Consider the following 23,314-nt stretch of genomic DNA (forward strand, 5'->3'; position numbering starts at 1 on the left):
TGTTTTGTTATCCTAATGAGCCTCGATCCTATATACCAATGAGCTTGTTAATACTATATTTCTTCTAACATCCTGGAAATCGCCAGGACTGCTTTTCTCTCACAGTCTCCAGAGACTGTTATCAGTTTCCCCTATTTTTTTTTTTTTTACATACATATATATTTTTATGTCCCGTTTTCCTTGAAAACCCTGTTCTCTTTCCACAACCGACATACGTCCAGAAAACCTTACCGATCAATTCCAATCCAGGACGCATGCGCAAAACAGAAGGAGGTCGCAGTATTTTTCTCCGTGCATTTCGGAGTCTCTTTTCTCATGTGAAAACAACACACACAAACTCTTATACTCTCTATCTTACTTTATTTTCTGAGTCGGCAATTAAGAAACATTTCCTTATAGTGATACGTACGTTTCCCCTCTCAAAGAACTATCTTCTTGACGGGAAATTTTTTTAAATTTTTCCTCGAGAAATTTTACTCGATTTTTACGTGTTTTTTTTTTTTTTAATATAATACACGAATTAAATAATATTTGAAGAGAAGGATATAAGAACGGATTCCGAATCGAAGAGAGAATCTTCACCGTGGTGTCAGTAGCGTATAAAAAGGGCTCTCGAAGGAACACTGTCGAGTAGTAGTGCGCTAGATGCAAAGAGTTGGTCTAACTTAAGCCTAAAACACGTTTAGAAGGCGTGACCGGACCGAAATTTTTGCCCAGCTGTTTTCGTCGTTTAGGAATACGGACACTCGGACGGTCCCTCGGACGTTTCACAGCCGTGACATCCATTATCGGGTGAGTAATAATTTCCAGTATTGTCAGAAAGTTATTGTTGAACCGAAATCTTTCAATGATTTACGATATTATCGTTTTCAGTAATGTCAGTGACGCGAGTTATTTCGCCGAGGTGTCGTGATTATGTTAAGATTATTATTATCATGTGGTGATGATTACCGAATACTTGTCGTCATGGCGGGATATGTAAACGACATGTATGCGGCAGTTATATGTGTTCGCGAATTTCAATAATTTCTCATTTTTCAGAGTAAATATTTCTCGAGTAAATCATCTTTTCAAATTATTGCAAATTATCTGTACATAATAACCGGTTATTATGCGTACTTGTGAATCGTCTCGGTAAGTTTTATAAATTTATCACTTTTAAAGGTGAATATGCATAATAACCAAGTGTCGTTGGTAAATTTGATAAATACTTGAAATTTATCGCCTTTATCTGTGATTATTCATAATACCCTAATGTAATTGGTGAATTTCATAAACATAGACAAAATTCCAAATGAGTCTATGTATGTGTGATGAATATAGTCAAACCCGATATAATGATACAACATATGTATGAATTATCATGTATCATATTATCATATAGTACAAGATTTAGTATCATCTTTACGGATGACGCGACGCTTGGGTATTATGTATAATCACCTGTAAAAGTGATAATTTTTTTAAATACTTATTAAATTTACCAACGACGCTTGGGTGTTAGGCATAATCACTGGTAAAAAAGTGATAAATTTAAGGAAATGCATCAAGTTTACCAAAATGCTCGGCGATTATGCATAATAGCCGGATTTATTACATTCACTGTAACATATGTAAATTACTAATAGAATAACAGGCATTGCGTTCAATTTCGGCAATGGGAAAATAAAAATTATTAAATTATTCTGTTACGCTTTATTAAATAAAATAGAATGATATCTTATTAACTTATTTTCTTCATATTGCATGGAATTGAATATTATTTTATTTATAACAACACGAAATTTAATTTAGCTTAATAATTTAGAATTTCGTAAAACTTTATTCAATTGATGATATCGAATTTTCTAAATATTAGATTATAAAAATTATGAAATTCTGTATTTGTTAGCTTATTTAATTTCAAAACTTATAACACTTGATTTTGGCTGTGTAAAATCCAATTTACATTTCCCAATTTAACAATATAAAATTCCATTTCAGTTAATTAAAAAAATAATAATTTTATCATTTTATTGAGGAATGTGAAATTTTATATCATTCAATTTTAATAATACAAAGTTCCGAATAGCATTATTTGACATAAAATTTTGCAATTTTAACAATCTTTTTAATTAAAAAATTTTTTTAAATAAATTTGTACGTAAAAATTTCATATTATTACTCGATTGAACAACGCAGAATGATGTATTGTTATCATCATGCCATTACCCTCAATTTGTGTGATTATGCAAATATTACATTTTTATTACGGTATTGATAATATTTTTTACAAACTTAACATGGTATGTATTTAAAATTATCACTGGATATATATATATATATATATATATATATATATATATATATATATATATATATATGTAATGTTATCATTATTAAGATATTTATACGTTCAACGAATTAAATGTTATGATGTTGTATAGTGTTTCACATTAATTTACTACTAAAGTTATATTTCGTATTATATATGTCACTGCCAAAGCTCGAATTGTGGCCAATTCGAAAAGGTCGGCCACTTCCATGAATTGGCCGAGAGTTTTGGCCAAAGTACGATTTTCAGAAATGATACGCGATTTGGCCGGCCAATTCGCGAAGTGGCCGGAGTACTCTGGCCAAATGTCGATGTGCTGATGTAATACGGTCCGGTAGACGCCAAATCCGTTTTTCTTTCCATCGCTTTGATATTTGACTGTACAGGGTGTTCCAAAATTGGACCGACAAACTCAGAGGGTTGTTGGTAGGGATCTAGAGGAACAGCAATTGCAATGGAACATGGTGTCGCAAACGACGCTGAGAGGGTGAAAATCATGAAAAACGCATGCAGGCTCTGAGTACCAGAGATGAAAGGTTGATGTTAGTTGATCGCTGAATGCGTTCGTGGGTTCGCTCACCATATCTGGCGTAAGCAGCGTCGCGAAACGCATGCGCTGGAGTAGGATCACGCGCTGCGGACGACGTAAATTAGCGCTATTGTGCGGACGACATCAAAAGTATACCTGGTATCTTCAAGCGCGTCCAGGAATCGTTTTTACGTCGTTCTAGACTGTGCAATGACACCAGCGGAAGCCACTTCCAACAACTCTTGGAATAATTAATCAAATAAACCTCTTTGTATTTATAATTGTATTTTTTGTCGTTCCAGCGTGACGTCGGAACCTGCATGCGTTTTTCGTGATTTTCACCCTCTCAACGTGGTTTGCTACACCATGCTCCATTGCGATTTCTGTTCCTCTTGATGCCTACTAACCACCCTCTGAGTTTGTCGGTCTAATTTTAGAACACCCTGTATATAGCAGCTGTATTGGATAATAATGATAATTACTATCAATAAGAATTGATAGTTACATAATTATCACGAAAAATACTCCAACTTGACGATGATTCCGAATCATGTCTTTTGTTATCGGACTTTGGTAAGGGAGCTCCGCCCACTTCACGAACTGGCTGGCCAATTCCCGAAATTCGGGCATTGGCCGAGGTAGTTTACAACTAAATTGGCCAATTCGCTATCTGGCCGGCTACTTCGTGACTAGCCAGTTTTGGTCTTTGGCAGTAGCATATATACTATATGTAGTATTTTATTATTTTTGTTAGATGTTTGATAGTATAATACGATTTTTTGTTTTAATAATCTATAATACATTCGGGTAATATGGGAAATACTACTTTTTATTATTTTTTTGATCATCCCAATTTTAAACATGGTAGGAACCTGTCTGTGCAAATTTGTTTCTTATCTTTGCTTTGACAAGTGCATTGTACGTAAATATAAATATTAGAACTAAGCAAAAAGGCATTAAAAAACCATTTTCGTGGGTAATATGGATCATTCGGGCAACATGGAATAGGGAGTTTAAATTGTAGAAAACTAAATCAAATTGATCAGAATTCGGACTTAATTTCAGTCTATGACAATCAAAAATGAGAATTTCATGGTTTGTTTTTGTAGCTGTGATGATGCGGTGTGGTGTCGCAGTCTATTTACAAGAGTCAAAAATTCAATCTTTTTTTACTGCCCCAAAGGTGGGACCTAAGGTGGGACCACTGAGAACAGGAGACACGCATTATTTCCAGATCTTTTCCCTTCTATCTTACAAAACTTTCCATCTTCAAGAGATATTTTTGCCCAACTCAGATAATACTAACAGTATTTCATGTTATCCGACACCGACACACAATCTGTGAAAGAAAAATAGTGTTCCATCTAACCAGAGAGAATCACTATTTGAAAATGATATATATTCTATTCAATAAATCGCACTTTTATTGGAGACATTTTCTGAAAGCCATCTTAAAAACCCCCTCTGAAATTTCAACTTTTAAATGCTGCCCTCCGAATCTTTTAAGTCAGGGTTTCACTACCTGAGGTCAAAAGGAAACATTCTGCAATGAGCAAAACCAACCCACGCATTTGTGACACTAGGGTCTGGAAGGGATACAACACTTGTGATGTACATTATGCTTAGTTTTAAATTATTGGGCGCATAAACTTTCCTGTGTAAATTTTAGAAAGTGTAGAAACAAATATTCTCGTATAGCAGCCCTAATGACCCTGACAACTGAGCAACACTGACTCCATAACATCGGGGAAGGGGCATTTGAAATTGTTCATTACTAAAATTACCATACCTGAAAGCAGAAAAAATCCTGGTATTCCATATTACAAGAATTTACTATATTACTTTTAAATATTTTATAAAAATAATAAAATGTAAAATACATTCCAATATTATCCCATTCCAAACCATAATATGCATTCAATTGACCACTTCTCTGTATGTCCAGCTTCCATAGGTACGGGAAGAGGTAGTTTTAGGCCGGGATTACATAATAAAAGTTTTATAAACGATTTTTTACAAAACTTGAAAAAAAACAACAAATACTCCTTTTTGTTACATTCGCTCACATAAATAAATTCAATAAAACTTGAAAAAATGCAACCATAATAAGCGTATCGGTCGGTTACATTCGCTCGAATGTAACCGATACGCTTATTGGTTGCGTTTGTTCAAGTTTTATTAAAAACTTTTATCAATTTTTTATAGTGTAATCCTGAATTTAGAGAAGTTAACCATAAATGCTAATTGATGTATTTTTTGATAATTCGGGATTTATCACAAAAATCATTTACTCATTTAATAGCTGTTTTTTTTAAATCAAATCAAAATTTTTATATCTCCTGGGTCAAATTTTTAGCAATAAATTATTATTATTTTAGTATTGTAGTGGTTCAAGAACAAATCTACTGATGAAATTCTGGGGAAAAAAACTTAATTAAGGATTGAAACACACTTTAATTTTCTTTAATTTTATCTTGTGAAATATAAACTGTACTGAAAAATATTAATATATTTAAATATTTAATAAAATGAAAAGTAAAAACAAAAGCAATAAAAGCCTAATTTTCAATAAAGTAATTAAAGACGACAGAAAAATTTGTTCATATTCAATTCAAAATACTTTCAATACAAAAAACTTTCGTGTTTAAGTAATATATTTTAAAAAGTTAAAAAATATATTCGTATTCTATTAAGCTCAGAAAATTAATAAAAATTCTAGTATTTCATAAAATATATATGAAAGGGGAAAAAAATTCTAGCATTTATTAAAATACTTAAGTGAAAGAAAAGATGCCTGTATGTAATGAAACTTTAAAAAAAAATTAGCATTTAATGAATTTTAAATGAAGGAAAAAAAATGGGTATTTAATTAATAAAATTTTGAGGGAAAAGAAAGTATAAAAATTTTGCAATAAACTATTTAAACGAAGAGGAAAAAATAGGTATTTCATAAATAATTTTAAAAAGATGGAAAAAAATCAATATTTGATAAATTATTTAGAAAAGAAGGGGGAAAAATATGTGTTCAATAAATTATTTAAAAACAGAGGAAATATGTATTCAATAAATTACTTTGAAAAGAGGGAAAAATATGTATTCAATAAATTATTTAGAAACAGGGGGAAAAGTATGTATTCAATAGATTACTTTGAGGGGAAATATATATATATTCAATAAATTACTTTGAAAAAAGGCAAAAAATATGTATTCAATAAATTACTTGAAAAGAGGGTAAAATATGTATATTCAATAAATTATTTGAAAAGAGGGAAATATGCATTCTATAGATTACTTTGAAAAAGAGCGGGAAATATGTATTCAATAAATTATTTTTAAAAAGACGGAAAAATATGTATTCAATAAATTATTTGAAAAGAGGGAAATATGCATTCAATAGATTACTTTGAAAAAGAGCGGGAAATATGTATTCAATAAATTATTTTAAAAAAGACGGAAAAATATGTATTCAATAAACTACTTTAAAAAAACAGGAAATAAATGAGTATTTGATAAATCATTTAAAAAAATGTGGGAAAAAGAATTATTTAATGAATTATTTTGAAAAAGAGAACGAATTAGTATTCAATAAACTAATTGAAAAACAAAAGAAATTCTTATTTGAAAATTAGAGAAAAAAAAATTCGCTATTAGATTACTTCAAAAAATTAGCATTTATAATAATGCATTGGTAAAATTAGGAAAACTTCTAGTATTTCGATAAATATTGTAAAATCTACAATTAAGTAATATTAAAATTCGAATTATTTAAACGGAAAAAAAGCAGTATGTAATAGAATATCATAAAATATAAAGTTTAAAATAGTTTACAAAAATGTAAAAATATTCACACAATTTTAATTTGAGATTTTAATATCATAAGTATACAGAGGTTTCGAAATCAAGTTGAAGAAATTCGGGGTAATTAACTGAATTAGAAATTTATAATTATAAGATAAAATTTTCTTTCAATTTTGGTATAATTTAGTATAGAATCAATTTTGATATGGACGAAAAATACAACAATATACTGTTGTTCAACATCCAAAGTAATTACGTCAGTATCGATAAATGCTAATGTGGTCTAGAGCGTTCACCCGGAAGTGAAAGGACGTGGGTTCGATCAGCACCTCCTAGAGATAGAAGGCCTCCACAGTCTGCTTGTGACGTCAGTAAGTACTTCATCATCAAAAAAATTTCCTGCTCGTGCCAGTATCATCGTTGTGAGGAAAAGAAAAGATAGGGCTCAGAATTGGCGATTTCTATGCCCCACATCCAATGACTATGTGGTATTTGTGAGCCAATCAGGAAGATTCTACGCTAAAATAAGAAGAAACGAAATAAGATGACGTGTTTCAAAATGTTGCAAACTTGCTAGGTGGGTGAATGACGTATATGGCAACCAGAGCGGAGGCCATCTATATCTAGAAGAGGCTGGTTCGATTCCCCGCAGGGACAGTTGAATTTTCTTTTTTTCCAAAATGTACCTTCGCATCCGCCAGCTGTTAAAAACCTTTGTATGGATAGCAGAGAGCGACATCATCCTCGGATGAGTCGCCAGTGATTCCAGATGAGTGATTCCAGAACTGATGAAACAAGTGATTCCAAAATTGATGAAACAAATGATTCTGATGAAACAAGTGATTCCAGAACTGATGAAACAAGTGATTCCAGAACTGATGAAACAAATGATTCTGATGAAACAAGTGATTCCAGAACTGATGAAACAAATGATTCTGATGAAACAAGTGATTCCAGAACTGATGAAACAAATGATTCTGATGAGACAAATGATTCTGATGAGACAAGTGATTCCAGAATTGATGAAAGAAATATTTCATGAATTGATGAAATTCCAGAATTAATGAAAGAAATATTTCATGAATTGATGAAATTCCAAAATTGATGAAAGAAATATTTCATGAATTGATGAAATTCCAGAATTGATGAAAGAAATAATTCCAGAATTGATGAAATTCCAGAATTGATGAAAGAAATAATTCCAGAATTGATGAAAGAAATAATTCCAGAATTGATGAAAGAAATAATTCCAGAATTGATGAAAGAAATAATTCCAGAATTGATGAAAGAAATAATTCCAGAATTGATGAAAGAAATAATTCCAGAATTGATGAAAGAAATAATTCCAGAATTGATGAAAGAAATAATTCCAGAATTCAGAATTAACAATATGTAAAAAAATCCAGAATTGATGTAAACTCAGAGTTAATGCAAGAAAAATTTAAGAATTTAGAATTGATGAAAGCTTTCAATTCAATTTTATCGCGGGGCCTCACAAAGCCCAGTGCGACAGCTCCTTTCGCACTCCCCCCTAAGAGCGGTTCTGTTTAAGAGACGTCGAATTTAATGATAGTGATCGAGCTGAAAGAGAAAATCGAGACATTCATATTTCTTAGAAACGAAAAGTATTGACAAGTATCTTTTGTATTTTAAGGCATGGTATTTTTTTGTGGTACAATTAATGAAATGAATGATAAAAAGATGACACTAATCAACCACTTTACGATCAAGGACGTATTATTGCTTCAAAACTCCAAATTTCTTCTCTCCTCACACCTTTGTTGTAACCCTATGAAGTTGTTCTTCTTAACCTTCCTTTTAATTCTATACAATCATTTGTGATTTTTCCCCCACATATAGTTTACTCTTCTACTATATACATATATCAGAGCGAAAGAAAACAGGTAGGTGAAAGGTGAAAAGATAAATCTACTTCGTTTACGTATTCTCTTATCTGTACTTGTCCATTACACTGTTCTCCATTTGTGTTTATTCTTCCATTTTTTTATTCCACCTTCTTTCCCTTTTTCTAATGTGCAGTTAGGTTTGGACAAGGTTACCATATTTATCGCTCATTCGTCACATAGATATCATCCGAATTTCTTGCCAATGGCTTGTAAGCAAAAGGGGTGAATAGGGTAAAAAAGTAAATAAATGAATAAAATCCCTGAACGCAAACAGACAATAAAACAATAATATACAAAAAAATAAGACTCAATATGCGATAAATTAAAAAAAAAGGCAGAGCATGAGGAAAACGATGAAAGACCAAAAGCGTTCAGGGAATAAACGCAAAATTTGTTCCAAACCCCCTGTCAACCCGTCTTCGGAAGCTGTAATATCTGGTATTGCCCCTGGCAGTTGGAAATTCAGTTATTTGCAATGCATGTCTTCTTAGGAATGGGTCTGGCCATGGTATAAACCAGGTTGTATATACAATTGAAACACAATTTTAGGTCTGCCTCAAGGCGACGCCATTCCAAGAAGTGGACAAGCCTTCTTCGTATCAGATGAAGTTTTTTGCAATCTGAGTCAGCTAATATACAGTATATGCAGCGTTGGAAATCATTCGTGGTCCGCGATCACTGATCAAACAATCGGACCACCGAGAAAAAAAATTGTGGTGGTCCCGAGGACTAGTAGCGAAAAACTTTGCACTCCTCTACCCGTGGTGATACATTGACAGCGAAAAAAATCTCCTACGGGAGAATCACCGATCCACAGTGGATTTTTTATGGCTTTTTTGTTCATCCCGTTGGTGGTATATCACTCTTCTAAATGCAAATGTATTTGCGTAGATTAATTATTATCATTTAGAACAGATTTCGTTTCGCGGACCCCCAGGAGTCAGCGGGCCATCTTACGGTAAATACTGGTGTGATACATCTACTGTTAGTCTCTATCCGAAAATTAAATCTTTTCTGGAAACGCATCTAAAATTTTCACCCCTAAACTCGAACTCAAAAACTAATAACAATTCTTCATCAGTGAAAATTTGAAACGTTTTCTCCACCAGCAATTAGTAAACACCCCCAGCCAACAAATCAGCGATTTTCTCAACCATTATATATAATCACTTTTGAGTTTGTTACCATTCCTCGAAGCTTTTTAAATGGGGGGGGTGGGAGGGGTGGGTAAGAACATTCCGAACTAGATGGGCATTTGTGTTTACCAGAGCATGATTCTCAGAGGGAAGGGAAAAGGCAATGCATTGCAACAAAGCTCAATTCCACGCCAACCATATTACTGCCGATCGAATGATCATTTCGAATTTACGACTTTCACTTCACGTACTTTTCCCGAACTTCCTTTTGTAATTTTAAGCCTGTAATTAGAAAGCACAACTTTTGCTGAAAAGGACTTAACGAGGAAATGTTAGTAGTAGTAGTAACGAGGGTGCCGCTAATCAGGGATTTCTCTAGCACTCTCTCTACTTTTCCAATTCTGTATTCCATCCGTACACCACACTCTCTCTCTCTCTCTCTCTCTCTCTCTCTCTACCCAATGCTCTCCTTGAAAATCTTCCAATGTGTCACTTTTGGGGGGGGGGGGGTGGAACTTCCGATCTTCCACGAGGAAGAGGAAGTAAGTGCGATATCAGGGAATGTCCAAATGCTTTACAGTGGCTTGGCCGGAATAACTGTCCTGGAACAGAAGAGACAACAGCACAAGTTTTCGACTCGTTAGTCGGAAATCGAACTGATTCCGAGAGGTGTTTGAAACGTACTCGTGTCTCTGTATATACGCACACACTAGTTTTAAGTAATCACATTTTAATTAGTCCTCGCTGAAACATTGCCACCTACTCGGACGATGAAAATTGCATTACCGAAAACTAGGTTACAGTCAAAGGCTGCGAGAGAGTGGAATGAATGGACGAAATCCTTTTGGTAAATAATAAAGAACATCACTATCAAGAGTCATTGAAGAGGGGTAGAGATTGTCGGGAAGTGTCCGCCAATAGAGAGTTTTTGTGTTATGGGAAGTTCCGCCATAGTATTTTCATTTTTTTTGGATCTGCTAAAGTCAGTTAATATACAGTATTTGTATTCAAATTTATATTCTTTTTTCGCACTAAACATAAGAAAAACTTTTTGCGGACCTACAGGGGGGGTCAAGCAGCCCATCCTATAAAAACCACTGAAGTTAACTCCTCCCCCAGCAATGACGAATGCTCCTGGAAGTGTGTCCTTTTGCAGTTGATTGTACAGCTTGTTTGTTCTACTGAGAAACCAAATTTACATAAAAGCCTTCCTATTATCGTAAGGGGAATAGGCTGAGATAGACTTGGAAGTCTGGAGGGGGGGCACGGTCATTATTGCTGTGAGACACATGATGATGATGATGTAGATTCATATATACATATATACATTAGATCAGTCGACTCCACCTTTGACGCTGGGGGAGGGGCTATGCCACCCCCGCCCCGCCCCGTATCTCCACCCATGGTAAGAGGCCGTTGTTATTATTTAAACAGACTCTGGTTATTACGAGAATTACGAAATTCAACACGGTTACTATCAACTTTTATTTGCAAAAAAGTTATTTATACGAAGGGGAATATTACTCCCCCATCGAGAAAAAATTAGTTCGTCTTTCCATCGATATAGGGCGCTAAACGAAAACAAATCACTGGAAATATGCAAATCAGAGTCTTATAAGGGAGCAAGGTGTATGATTAATAGCTTATTGTTGAATTTTTTTGTTACTGAGCTATGGGCGGTGATACAGGAGGGGGGGGGGCGTGGGGTCCATTGCCTCCCCTCAGCGTCAAAGGTGGAGCCTACTGATTCAGTGTATATGAATTGACATGATCCTCATCATCTCCCCCCCCCCCACAGCAATCATCACCGTGCCTCACCCCCAGATTTTCACGCAATCTCCGCCTATGACTGGAGCTTATGTGATGTTGACATTAGTCGCTGAAGCACAATTGGTGAAGTTGTTTAACCTCAGCCACGAATCGCTGGCTGAATCCCTACGAATGTTCCAGGCACAGAAGAGATTGAAGAAAGATTCCGTGAAAGAATTACGTTATCTTCTTTCGCGCAGCGCCCACTATCGGCAAAAATTTAAATTTTTTTTCCGCACCAAAAATTAAAAAAAATCCTCTTCCGTGAGAATGGCGTTCTCGCAAACTGCATCCAAGAGAGTATACCAATTTCTTCAGCTTTTATGAATTTCTCAAATCATCTCATCTGATCATCTCATCTGATCATCTCATCTGATCATCTCATCTGATCATCTCATCTGATCATCTCATCTGATCATCTCATCTGATCATCTCATCTGATCATCTCAATCATCTCATCTGATCATCTCATCTGATCATCTCATCTGATCATCTCATCTGATCATCTCAATCATCTCATCTGATCATCTCATCTGATCATCTCAATCATCTCATCTGATCATCTCATCTGATCATCTCAATCATCTCATCTGATCATCTCAATCATCTCATCTGATCATCTCATCTGATCATCTCAATCATCTCATCTGATCATCTCAATCATCTCATCTGATCATCTCAATCATCTCATCTGATCATCTCAATCATCTCAATCATCTGATCTGATCATCCAATCATCTCATCCGATGTTTCAAATTATTCCATCCCACCAGACTCTCTACCCAATCTTCTCTTTGAAAATCTTCCAATCTGTCAATTTGGGTGGAAATTTCGATCTTCCACGAGGAAGAGCCATATGCAGGGAATGTCCAAATGCCACAGCCGGAATAACTGTCCCGGAACAGAAGAGACAAGGGCACAAGTTTTCGACTCGTTAGTCGGAAATCGAACTGATTCCCAGAGAGGTGTTTGAAACGTACACACACGTGTCTCTGTACATAGACACACACACACACTAGTTTTAAGTAATCACATTTTAATTAGTCCTCGCTGAAAAGCATTGCCACCTACTCGGACGTTGAAAATTACGTTTACGAAAACTAGGTTAGAGTCCAAAGGCTGTGGAAGGGAGAAAAGGATGGATGGACGGACGAACAGCCTCTGGTTATTAATTAAACAACGTCGCTATCAAGACTCATGGAAAGAGGAGTAGACATGGTGCTGCTGCTGCTGGTGGCGGTAAATGAAGCATTTATAATGGACTTCAAGCGCCATTCTCTCTACAAAACCCGAAAACAGAAGTTGCCTCTGGGGGCATTATGCGTCGCGGATGTGTATATACACCACGTTATAAGAGACTTTTTGGTGTGTGGAGAGGCAGGAAAAGTTGACGTTGAGTGAAATATGATTACATGCGGAACAAAACGGGAGGGGAAACGACGTTGACATTAATTCATTAATTTTCTCCGGGAATTTTTCCTCTTTTTTTTTTTTCTGGTTTGAATTCATGTTCCATAATGTTTTTCTTTTTGTGCAATTTCTCCCTGTGTGCTTAATTTCAAGAGGAAATGCTGCACCCAGTGCCAAATTACAGTTTCATTGCTCCTTGTGACATTTGTTTCGATGTTTGGATTTGAATTAATTAATGAAATTCGAGTTAAGTAATGAACGTTTTTAATACTTCGTATGTACGGTGTGTCGCGGAGATTTTGCCTTGAAATTGATTTTCGTACAAGCAACGGAGAGGGTAATTTGGCTGTTTGGGTTTCCATCTCCGTAGTAATGATTATTATTTAACGAATTTACACGGGACCAAATCGTAAAAATGCCCTTCGGATTGTGACACGTGGTGCCACGCGCATTCGTAAATGGTTTAAAACTCACACGAATTAGAGGAATTGGTTTATTTGAATGCTGTTTTTCCGGAAAAAGTTATTCTCACGGAGGGGGATTTTGTTTATATCCATATAAGGAAAATAATTAGTTACAATTTCTGTTGATAGAAGGCGCTGCACAAAAGCAAATTGCTGAAGATATACAAATCAGAGTCATAAAATGCAGGGTTTATGATTAATAGCTCATTTGTGGATTTTCTTGTTACTGGCGTTCACATAATGTTTTAATTGTGATGTTGGCGTTGGAGAATTACGTATTATTGGTCAATTAGTTTTATCTCAGCCACGAATCACCGGCTGATGATTTACGAACATTTCGGACATGGAAGAGATTTAAGAAAGGTTCAAGTCCAAAATTCCGTGATTCGCTTTCATGCAGTGCATTCTATCGAAAAGAATTTCAACTATTGTTTTGTTCCCCAAAAAATTCCCTCTTCAGGAGAGTAACTTTTTTTTTATTGTTAGCAAACAAATACACACACATACACATTACACAAATACTGGACAATAACATACGAAAAGGAATACAAAAGAAAAAGAAAAAAAGACACACGTATAACGAATATACGCTATGTGGCCCCCAAGGGACACTAAGTCCTTCTAGGAAGCCAAAAAGAAATTGTATTACATTTTTTTCGCGCCATTGTGAGCCGCCAGTATATATATAATTATAGAAAAAACAAGAAATTTAAGGCATGATGCATAACAGTTCAATGTAAAATGGCAATCCATATTATGTGAAATTTAAACAAGATGATGCGAGTATATTCTGGGTACAACATTGATACACATAAAAATATATAATTTTAAGCAGTAATGTGAAAGTAAAAAAAAAATTTTTAATTTTATATCTATCTAGCTTTTTTATGAACAGTTTCAGAGCATGTCATAAACACAGTTTTTCACAAACTGTATAGGATATATCAATTTCATTAATTTTTATGAATTTAAAACTATTTAGGACTTTATGGAACAAACATCCTGTATTAGCAAGTCAATGTATTTTATTAAAACTTATTAACCTTGTAATATTTAAATGCAACCTGTATTATTCTGACTTGACTGCGCAGGCATCCGTAAAATAATTAGGTGCCTGGCTAGATACTAAATTTATGTTCGGAAGGCATCTAGAGGGAACTATCAGGAAGGCAAATGCGGCAACTAACAAGCTATACAAAATATATTTCCCTAGAAGCAAGCTGTCATATTACAATAGGATTCTCCTTTATAAGGCGATTGTTCGCCCGATTCTTTTCTGCGCATGTTATGGATGGACCTTATGCCAGGAAGGCTAACATGTACGCACTTGAAGTATTTCAAAACGAGTTCTTCAGAAGGATCATCAAGTCTCCATATTATATTCGAAACGAAGACATTAGGAGAGATTCTAATGTTACAACTATCTTCAATTACGTTAAAAAGCTGCGGCGAAAACAATTTAAGAGCAACAGAGAATCAATCTCCACACATATACTCGCATATTAGAAACATCTCAACTTACAGATATGATAATGTGGCTAAATGCGCAAGGCCAAAGAACATTCTGTGCAGGGACTGGCAGAATGTTACTAATTAACTGAATACGAGTCTATTTTGTCTTTTATGTGGCTTGTAGGTGCCTTATTATCCTTATCATTTCTCAGACTCTAGTAGAAATAAAGACTCTGAACAGTGTAAGAGTGTTGATGAGTAAATGACAATTGTTAGGGTTTGTTTTCCTCGAGATTCATCTATAGAGGCTTTTATTTTCCGCAACCAAACTGAGTGATTGTTATTGGGCTCATATTAAATTATGTTGTAATGGCCATGTTGAATCTGTGCAAAGAACTTTCTGAAAGTATAAATGTCTCTTCTTCCCGGACTTTATTATATTCTTTTTCCCCTCTTTTTCTTCTTTACACACACACACTTCTCTACCCACAATTTTTACCCTTCACAGCCGTTTACTGGAACTTCCTAAGCGTGGTAATGGAGACTTCTCCGGTGCCACCGACAAACCGTGATATTCAGATTCAGATTATTTTCTGAGCACACGGTATGTCTAAAATTGGAGACGGTCACATTAATATGACTCGACGGTATACAGGGTTTCTCATATAAATTCATAAAATTCATAAAAATTTAAGGAACTGGAATGTTCGAATGCGGTTTGCAAAAAAAATTTATTCTCGCGAAGGGGGGGGGGGGGGATTTCTTGGTACGTTTTATAAATTTTTTAGTTGGAACTTTTGTTGATAGAGGGCGCTTCACTGGAGCAAATCTTAGAACTTTAGACGAACCTTTTGGCAATCTCTTCTCATCCGAAACGTTGTTGAGTGGCTCTGAAGTAAAACTTTACCAAAAGTGATTTATATCTACCAAACATCACAATGAAACCTTATCTAAGCGCCAGTAACAGGAAAATCTAACCATAACAGGTCCGAGTGGTAAGATGCTCATCTACCACCGTAAACGTTGCCGTCAGGTCCCAGGTTCAAATCGGGAAAAGAACATAGGTTTACAAGATATTTTCCCTAGCCAGCTTACGGCGACCACCGATTGATAACGCCTTTATTCCAAACCCAACACGTTAATGGCAGTAAATTGCACTATATAATGAATGGTATAGCCGGAGTTGATGTTTGTGGTGAAGTAGCAACAGGGAAGTTTACAGAGAAATCAGGCATTACACCCTGCATTTTATAGGACTCTGATTTGCCTATCTCCAGTGATTTACTTTCGTGCAGCAAATTCTACTGACAAAAATGCGAATAATTTCTTCTTCCGTACCAAGGAAAACCCCTTCCTCAAACCACGTTAAAATATGCAAATTCCTTTCATTTTTACGGATTTTTAACTATTACGCATTTCTGAGGGAGACCCTGCACATACATAGATGAATACACATGGGTCACGTCCCGTAGGATCATTATCCCAAGTATCAAATTAATATCTGTCTTCTATCGAACATCGAAACGGCTATTAAGATTGGAAAAATCTATAAATTCAACATGGATTTCCGGAGAACTTCCCTTATCCTTGAAATCTCTCCCCTTGATCTTAAGGATATTTTAGTTAGCGCATATCCGTTATTTATCTTGAGATATTTAACGATCATATGCCGATACTTATAAATGTTAGCCGTATGCGGAACTGTCAGAAACATTTATCGTTGATCCTTTTGCTCCAGAGAGAGAGAGATAGAGACAGCACAGACATAAGCCATAACATAATTTTACGAGATAAGAAAAATAAGGAAAGATTCTTTTATCGTAAACTTTGCAGTTTTCTCTACGATGTTATCGGAAAAGTGGGAGAGGGGTTAGCATAAGAATATCTTATCTCTCACCGTCTCCGTCTTGTATCCAATCAATGTTAAGACGTCCCAAGCGCAATGACTTTGACGTTGATTCGCATTAGCGTTTATTCCCCTTGAGATTTTCTTTGGCTTTGTATTACACACATTTATATATATATATATATATATATATATATATATTTTTTTTTTTTCGGATGAAGAAAAGCATGTTCTCATCCTGTTTTATCTCATCTTCTATCCTCCATCATTTTCCAGGGGATTTTCTCACCGTGTATTCGTCGTATAAAGATTAATTTATATTTTAATTATTTAATTTGTTTTAGCTCCCCCCTAATTCCTATGAGGATGATTGCCCTATTATAGGTATGACGATTAAATTACTCTGTGCTATTTCATTAACTGAAATTTATTAAGGTTTGGTTGTTAATAGGTTTGGAATGAAGCGAAATTTTATTAATATTGGGGAGAGGCCAGCGGCTCTGTTTTCCAGATTTGAAATTAAAATTAATTTTAAATTTCTTTTTCATAAAATGTTAATTGGAAGGAGGCCGAAAGAATGGTGTCATACGGGGTGACGCCGCCGTGGTATGCAGAAGAAAACGAGGGAATGGCATACGGGGTAATGCCACCGTGCTGTATAAGTATACAGTGGTTCTCTCAAACTTTTCAAGCCCGCGGACCGGTTTCGTTCATTTTTGTGAGTCGAAGGCCCGGTCAAACACACGACCAACGGAAAATGAATAAGGAAAAATTAAATGGCTAATCACATTCGCAGCCCGGTGTGAATGATGTCAGGGCCTGGTACCGGGCCGCGGCTCGGCGGTTGAGAAACATTGGTGTAGGAGGAAACCGGGGGGATGGTGACATCGGGAAGAAGCCACCGTGTTATGTAGGTAGGGGACTGACCGGGAGAAAGGCCCCCATATAGGATAATGCTGCCGTACTATGCAGAAGGAAAGCAAGAGAAATGACACCCATATGGAGTAATGCTGTCGTGCTATATGTAAGATCTTGAACTTAAACTTAAAATACCCCAGACAGATACACACGTTAATAGGCCCTACGGAACCTTTAACGTAAAGGGTGTCTATTGGAAAAGTAGCAACACCCTCCCATGGTCCATCTATTTATTCACCCCATCTAACCAGACATGAGAGGGATTCTATCTCGGGGGAATGGCAGGGAATGGAACCATACGGGGTAATGTCACCATGCTATGTAAGGGGAAAGACCAGGGGAATGGCACCATATGGGGGTAATGTCACCATGCTATGTAAGGGGGAAGACCAGGGGAATGGCACCATACGGGGTAATGCCACCACTCTATGTAAGAAGGGGGTAACCTTAGAGAGTGCCGCCATAGGGTACCATCACGGGGGGGGGGGGGGGGTGACCGGAAGAAAGGCCTTACATGGGGTAATGCCGCCATGCCATGCAGAGGAAAAGCGGGGGGGGGATGGCACCATGCGGGGTGATACCGCCATGCTATGTGACAGCAAACAAACTATAACCGCTAATAAGATCGCAACAAGTCTGCACTTTAGTACGGTTAAGTAGTAGTTATTTCTACCAATTATGGAAAAATATTCTCCAACCCGTGCATAAAATTCCAACAATTAAATCTGTTACTGTTTCTAACAGTTACTTGAGAATCGGAAAAAAAATGCAACAATGAAAAGATGTCAACAATGTTTGAAAAAATGTGCGTATGAGTACTATATATTGAGGGTGTTCCAGCTTTTGCGATGTAGCCCTCGAGTAGGGCTCGCAAGATTATAAGCAATCCCTCAGGTTTAGCTTTGATCATTGATTCTTGTCGATGAAAATCGATGAGAAAGGAAAACAGCATAGCAATTACATGACGCTTGTTGTTTATTGGGACGGCCTATCATCACCGGTTCGAGCTGGCTTTGTTAGAAACGAGTATATACGTCGACGCGGGAGTAGTCTCTTCCTCGGGTTACTGATACCTCTTCACTTTAACCACCGCTCTTCGTATTCTTGCTTTCCATCAACGCTTCGTGGATATCTGCGGTATGATAGGTGGGCGGGATCGGGGTCATAATTAAAAAGAAATCGATTTAATTATCAATAAAATTAGGGATGGTTCGATTAATCGGGACAGTAAATCTCTCAATTGTTAGATTATTAAATGAATATTCATTTTATGAAAAAAAATGAACTGTTTTCTTCATTTTAATTTTAATATTGTGTGGTTACATTGATATGTCATTTTATCATGCGTGCAAATTGTTTTTAATGTATTTTTCGAAAAATTTAGAAAAATTATGTATTAAAGATATGTAAAATTTTATGCCAGTATAGCATATTTCATCAAAAATATGTGAAAAAATTTCTAATAAATCAATGGTTAAATAGTATTTTTAATGATATTGTATCGTTTTCCCCCATGTTAAGAGGCATGTGACTTCTTAATATCCGAGTTTGGCGGATGAATCACTACATTTGTATCGCCGCAATGAATGTTAGTAAGTTAAAATCGGTAAAATGACTGATTTTCTGAAGATTCGTTGAAGAAATTGAAATGCCAAAATTTTCTGGAAATGCTTTGAACGCTATCTCTACATGTAAAGCCAAACATAAAGGGAAAAGGTCCAAGGGATTATGACTATTATTATTATTAGACCTATCCGAAAATTTCAGCAGCGTTTATGGTTTTGCTTCGAAAACAAATGGAAGCAATAAAATAATCGTGAATTTATTATTATATGCCGATGCTTATAAATGTCAGGCCATTCCATACCGCTAGAAACGTTTATCGTTTTGTTCCAGAGATAAGTACTGTAAAAACAATAATACAGTTTCCCGAAAATGGAACAAAAACACAAACACGCACACAATTTCTTTCTGTTTTTTTAACGTAAATGATAGTTCTCTTTACGATATTATCAGGAAAAAACACATAAGAATATCTTATTTTTTATGACATATGTCTTACACGTCATCTCTACGCAAAAGACGAAAAAAGAGATAAGTTTCTATGATTACGATTATATGCGGTTACTTACGAGTTTTGGACGTACGGGAGACTAAATTTTGATCGTTTATCTTTCTGCTCAAAAGACAAAAACAATAGCTTGGTTTAACGATAAAAAGAATAAAAGACAAAAAACTCGTGAGGTTACGATTATATGCTTATACTTGTGGATGTTAGTCGTATCTGAGACTGATCATAATGTTTGTTATTTATTTTTCCTGATTCAAACAAAAATCTTGAAGAGAGAGTTTGTGGTTTCCTCGTACAATTCCCTTAATACAGTAAAATCCCTCTTTTACGGACACCGGCGGGACAAAAAAAAATCATCCGCCCGGTTGCCCTAGCCTAGTTACTGGGCTGGTTCTCGACTGGTAATCGAAGCCGGCTGCTCTTGCATAATCGTGGAAAAGTGCTACCTATACGCCAGAGAGACAACTATTCTTACCGAAGCATTAATTTGTGACATCTTTTTCTCTACTGTCGCCATCTGGGGCGTATTTGCACAAGTTAAACTGAGGTCGCAACGTCTCCACTCACAGTATCACGTTACTATGCGTGTTTACTCGGTAAAAAGGAGTCCTCTCTGGTGGTAACTCCGACAGACCAGACGCGACCCAGGCTCTGTACCTCCCGGGATATAAGCCATTTACCCGTGTGGGTTGGGTCACTCCGGTGCCAACTTCGACTATATCGCTATACTGCAATTTACTGCAGTTAACGAGTTGGGTTGGAAATGAAGGGCGCCATCTATCAGTGGTTATTATAAAGCTCGTTTTAAGGTCTTCCTGCTTTATGCAGAGAGATTTTTCAAATGGGCGGAACCAGCTCGCATTTCGTGCCTCGAAGTTAGTTGGAAAACCGCAGAAAACCAGCTTTATCTGGTTGAATACCGCAGCCAACGGTATTCAAACCTTGGTATGCAAGAGGACCCGGGTTGGATATCCGGTAGAGAGAAATAATTTTCCTTTCCGAAGTTCACTTATAGGCACTAATTGTAAAAAAAAAAAATTATTTCTTTTATATGTTGCAAGCAGAAGAAGTAACATCTTTCCTCAATGTATTTAATACCTTTCGAAGCAGTTAGCTGTATTATAAGGTTTTTGACGCCCGTCCCTTGACCTCCAGACCAACCGTGGCCCCCGCTCTGTCCCACCTAGGGGATATAAGCTGGTTCGTCTCAGGAGACGTGGGCCACGCTGGAAAAATCCGACGACATCCAAGACCAGCAAACCACCCACACCAGGCCACATAGCCACAAGCCAACCAGCAGCAGCACCCGTCCCACAATGACATCCAAGACCGGCAAACCACCCGCAACAGGACAACGGATAGCCCCCAAGCCAACCAACAGCAGGACTCCTCCCACACCCACAATTCCCCCATTTACTGTACATAAAATGACATTAAATACAAAGATATGGGGGTGCACAGACACCACATGGGTAGGTGCACAGACGCATATCGTCTGCAGGCCACGAATAGGGCCCACGAAAAACAGTTATACAAGTTATTGTACATATACAAGCATATGAACATACAGACAGCGTGTCAAAGGGAATCTGCGAACATCAATGTCCACGTTGGATAATAATACATACAAAAAAATACGAATAGAATTCCGTTCAGAACACACCTGTAGTGACGTGCAACAACTTAAATACCATATACATTTGTAGCTATTTATAATCAGACCCATCCTTGACCAGCATTTGGAAAAATCAGGTCTTTCAAATTCATGTTGTGGTGGCCATACCTCTCACTTAAGATGCTAGTGTCGATTTTTTCTCGGCTCCAGTTTAGTCTCACTGTATTAATGACAAATGAATGAACGTCACAACTTTGCCGCTGGACTTATGCCGTTGCCGAGATCCAGAACACTATGTTAATGACAGGAAATTCAAAACACTTCTGGGTGACGATTGGCTCAAAATACATTTTTTGTCTCAACAAAATAGTCAACCAACGAATGTGGTATAATTTTTAAAATTTCTTCGCAAATTACATCCAAATTGCGTCAACTAGGACAGACTTTTCCCCCCGTTTGGCCGCTCTCTCGCAATTTGAAGTAATTTTTTTTGGAATTACTATACACAAATCATCTATTTACAAATATTTAAATTATTAAACAAAGGGAAATATATTTATGAGGACTCAAGGCTAAAACTAGACTAAACCCATATTTTTTTACAATCAATGTTAAATATCTAATTATGCAAAAAAATTCCTGAAATTACGCCCCAAATGGAATGAAGAAATGGCAAAATGCAATTTCCCGAACGAACCGAACTCTAGAAGAATACATTTTTTTCGACCAATCAAATTTTCTCAGTAAAATTATTTTCCAAATAGAAAATTTAATTTTTTTTTTTTTAAATTTTCCGAGTAAACCTATATTTTTCATTCTAAATATACATATATAAGGAATTGAAAATTTTTGCAATGTCCATTAACATGAAAAACCTAGGAGCTATAAAAATGCAAGGGTAGATAAATTCAACCCTGTAATTTTACCGACTTGCATATACAGGGTGTCCTGTACGTGCTAATGCAGCCTTTATCTCATCAACCATCTGTCGTAGAGCTAGAGTTTAAATTTTTTTAAAAATGCCCAAAAGGCGTTCAAAAATTACCCTGTACCAGCTTTGAGAGTGAAAATACAGTATGTGACAAAATAAAACACATAAATTTTTATACGCCCATCCCCCTTTTCATTCAACCTCCAATTAGGAAGTTGTTGCCCTGCATCTCCTGAGGCCAACCGAAAAAAATCAAATCCCACGTTTCTAAGTGCAATATTCGCTGAAATATTTTTGAATTCGAAAATCTGCGGAAAGTTATGAAAGAATAACCAAAAAAAATCACGGACCACGCTCTTTTTCTTCATTTATGCCGTCCTTTTTCCAACTTTACTCCGATTTCTGAATTCGAATATCTCAAAGAATATTGCACTTGGAAACCTGAGAATTTTTTTGGTTTATGACTATAAATTATTTAGATTTTCTATTTTGTGACACACTGTATTTTTCATTCTCAAAAAAAAACTGGTAAAGGATAATTTATGAACACCTGTTGAGCATTTTTTAAATTGAAATCATACCTCTACGGCGGACGGTTGATCAGATAAATGTCGCATTATCACTTATAGGACACCCTGTCAGGGCCGTCTTAAGAGTATCATGGGCCCCCGGGCCAAATGATTTATCTAAGGCCCTACCAAAGAACATCCCGAAAATTTCAACCAGATCTAATTTTTGTTATGCCCCTCTTCGCTTGAGGCCCCCAGGCCGTGCCCGGGTGGGCCCACTCCTTAAGACGGCACTGGTATATTCAGAAAGAGAGGGAAAAATTACCTTGGTAGAGATTTTATCGATTAGAGGAAAATAAGCATCTACTTTACTCCGATTGAGCAACCTACAATTTTCTTAGGATTGGTAAAATTGACCGAGAAAATAAAAACATAATCGTGTTTTTTCCTTATTTCCACGAGAAATTGGATAATTTAATGGACCTTTTATTGGCTGTGTATTTAAGTTTTCCCTTCTTTGGATTAAGATTCAAATTAAAACACATCGATACTGCATAATACTGTATTTAAAAAAAATATTAATGTATGGGCAATAATTATTTTTG

The 23,314-nt window shown here is 36.0% G+C and overlaps 1 protein-coding gene across 1 annotated transcript in view; it reads left to right on the forward strand.

Annotated features, from left to right (window-relative positions):
* Positions 1 to 306: 306 nt before the first annotated feature.
* The window catches only part of LOC149071604 (semaphorin-1A-like), a 293,307-nt gene continuing 270,299 nt past the window's right edge, over positions 307 to 23,314 (forward strand). The window contains exon 1 of the mRNA XM_089247954.1: positions 307 to 792. The gene's annotated coding sequence lies outside the window, so the exon portion shown is untranslated. The remainder of the gene's footprint in view (positions 793 to 23,314) is intronic.

This window comes from Pholcus phalangioides, unplaced genomic scaffold, assembly GCF_987345545.1.
Source record: "Pholcus phalangioides strain wild (caught in Gottingen) unplaced genomic scaffold, Ppha-v1.0 ptg000018l_1, whole genome shotgun sequence".
In the NCBI taxonomy this organism is placed as follows: Eukaryota; Metazoa; Arthropoda; class Arachnida; order Araneae; family Pholcidae; genus Pholcus; species Pholcus phalangioides.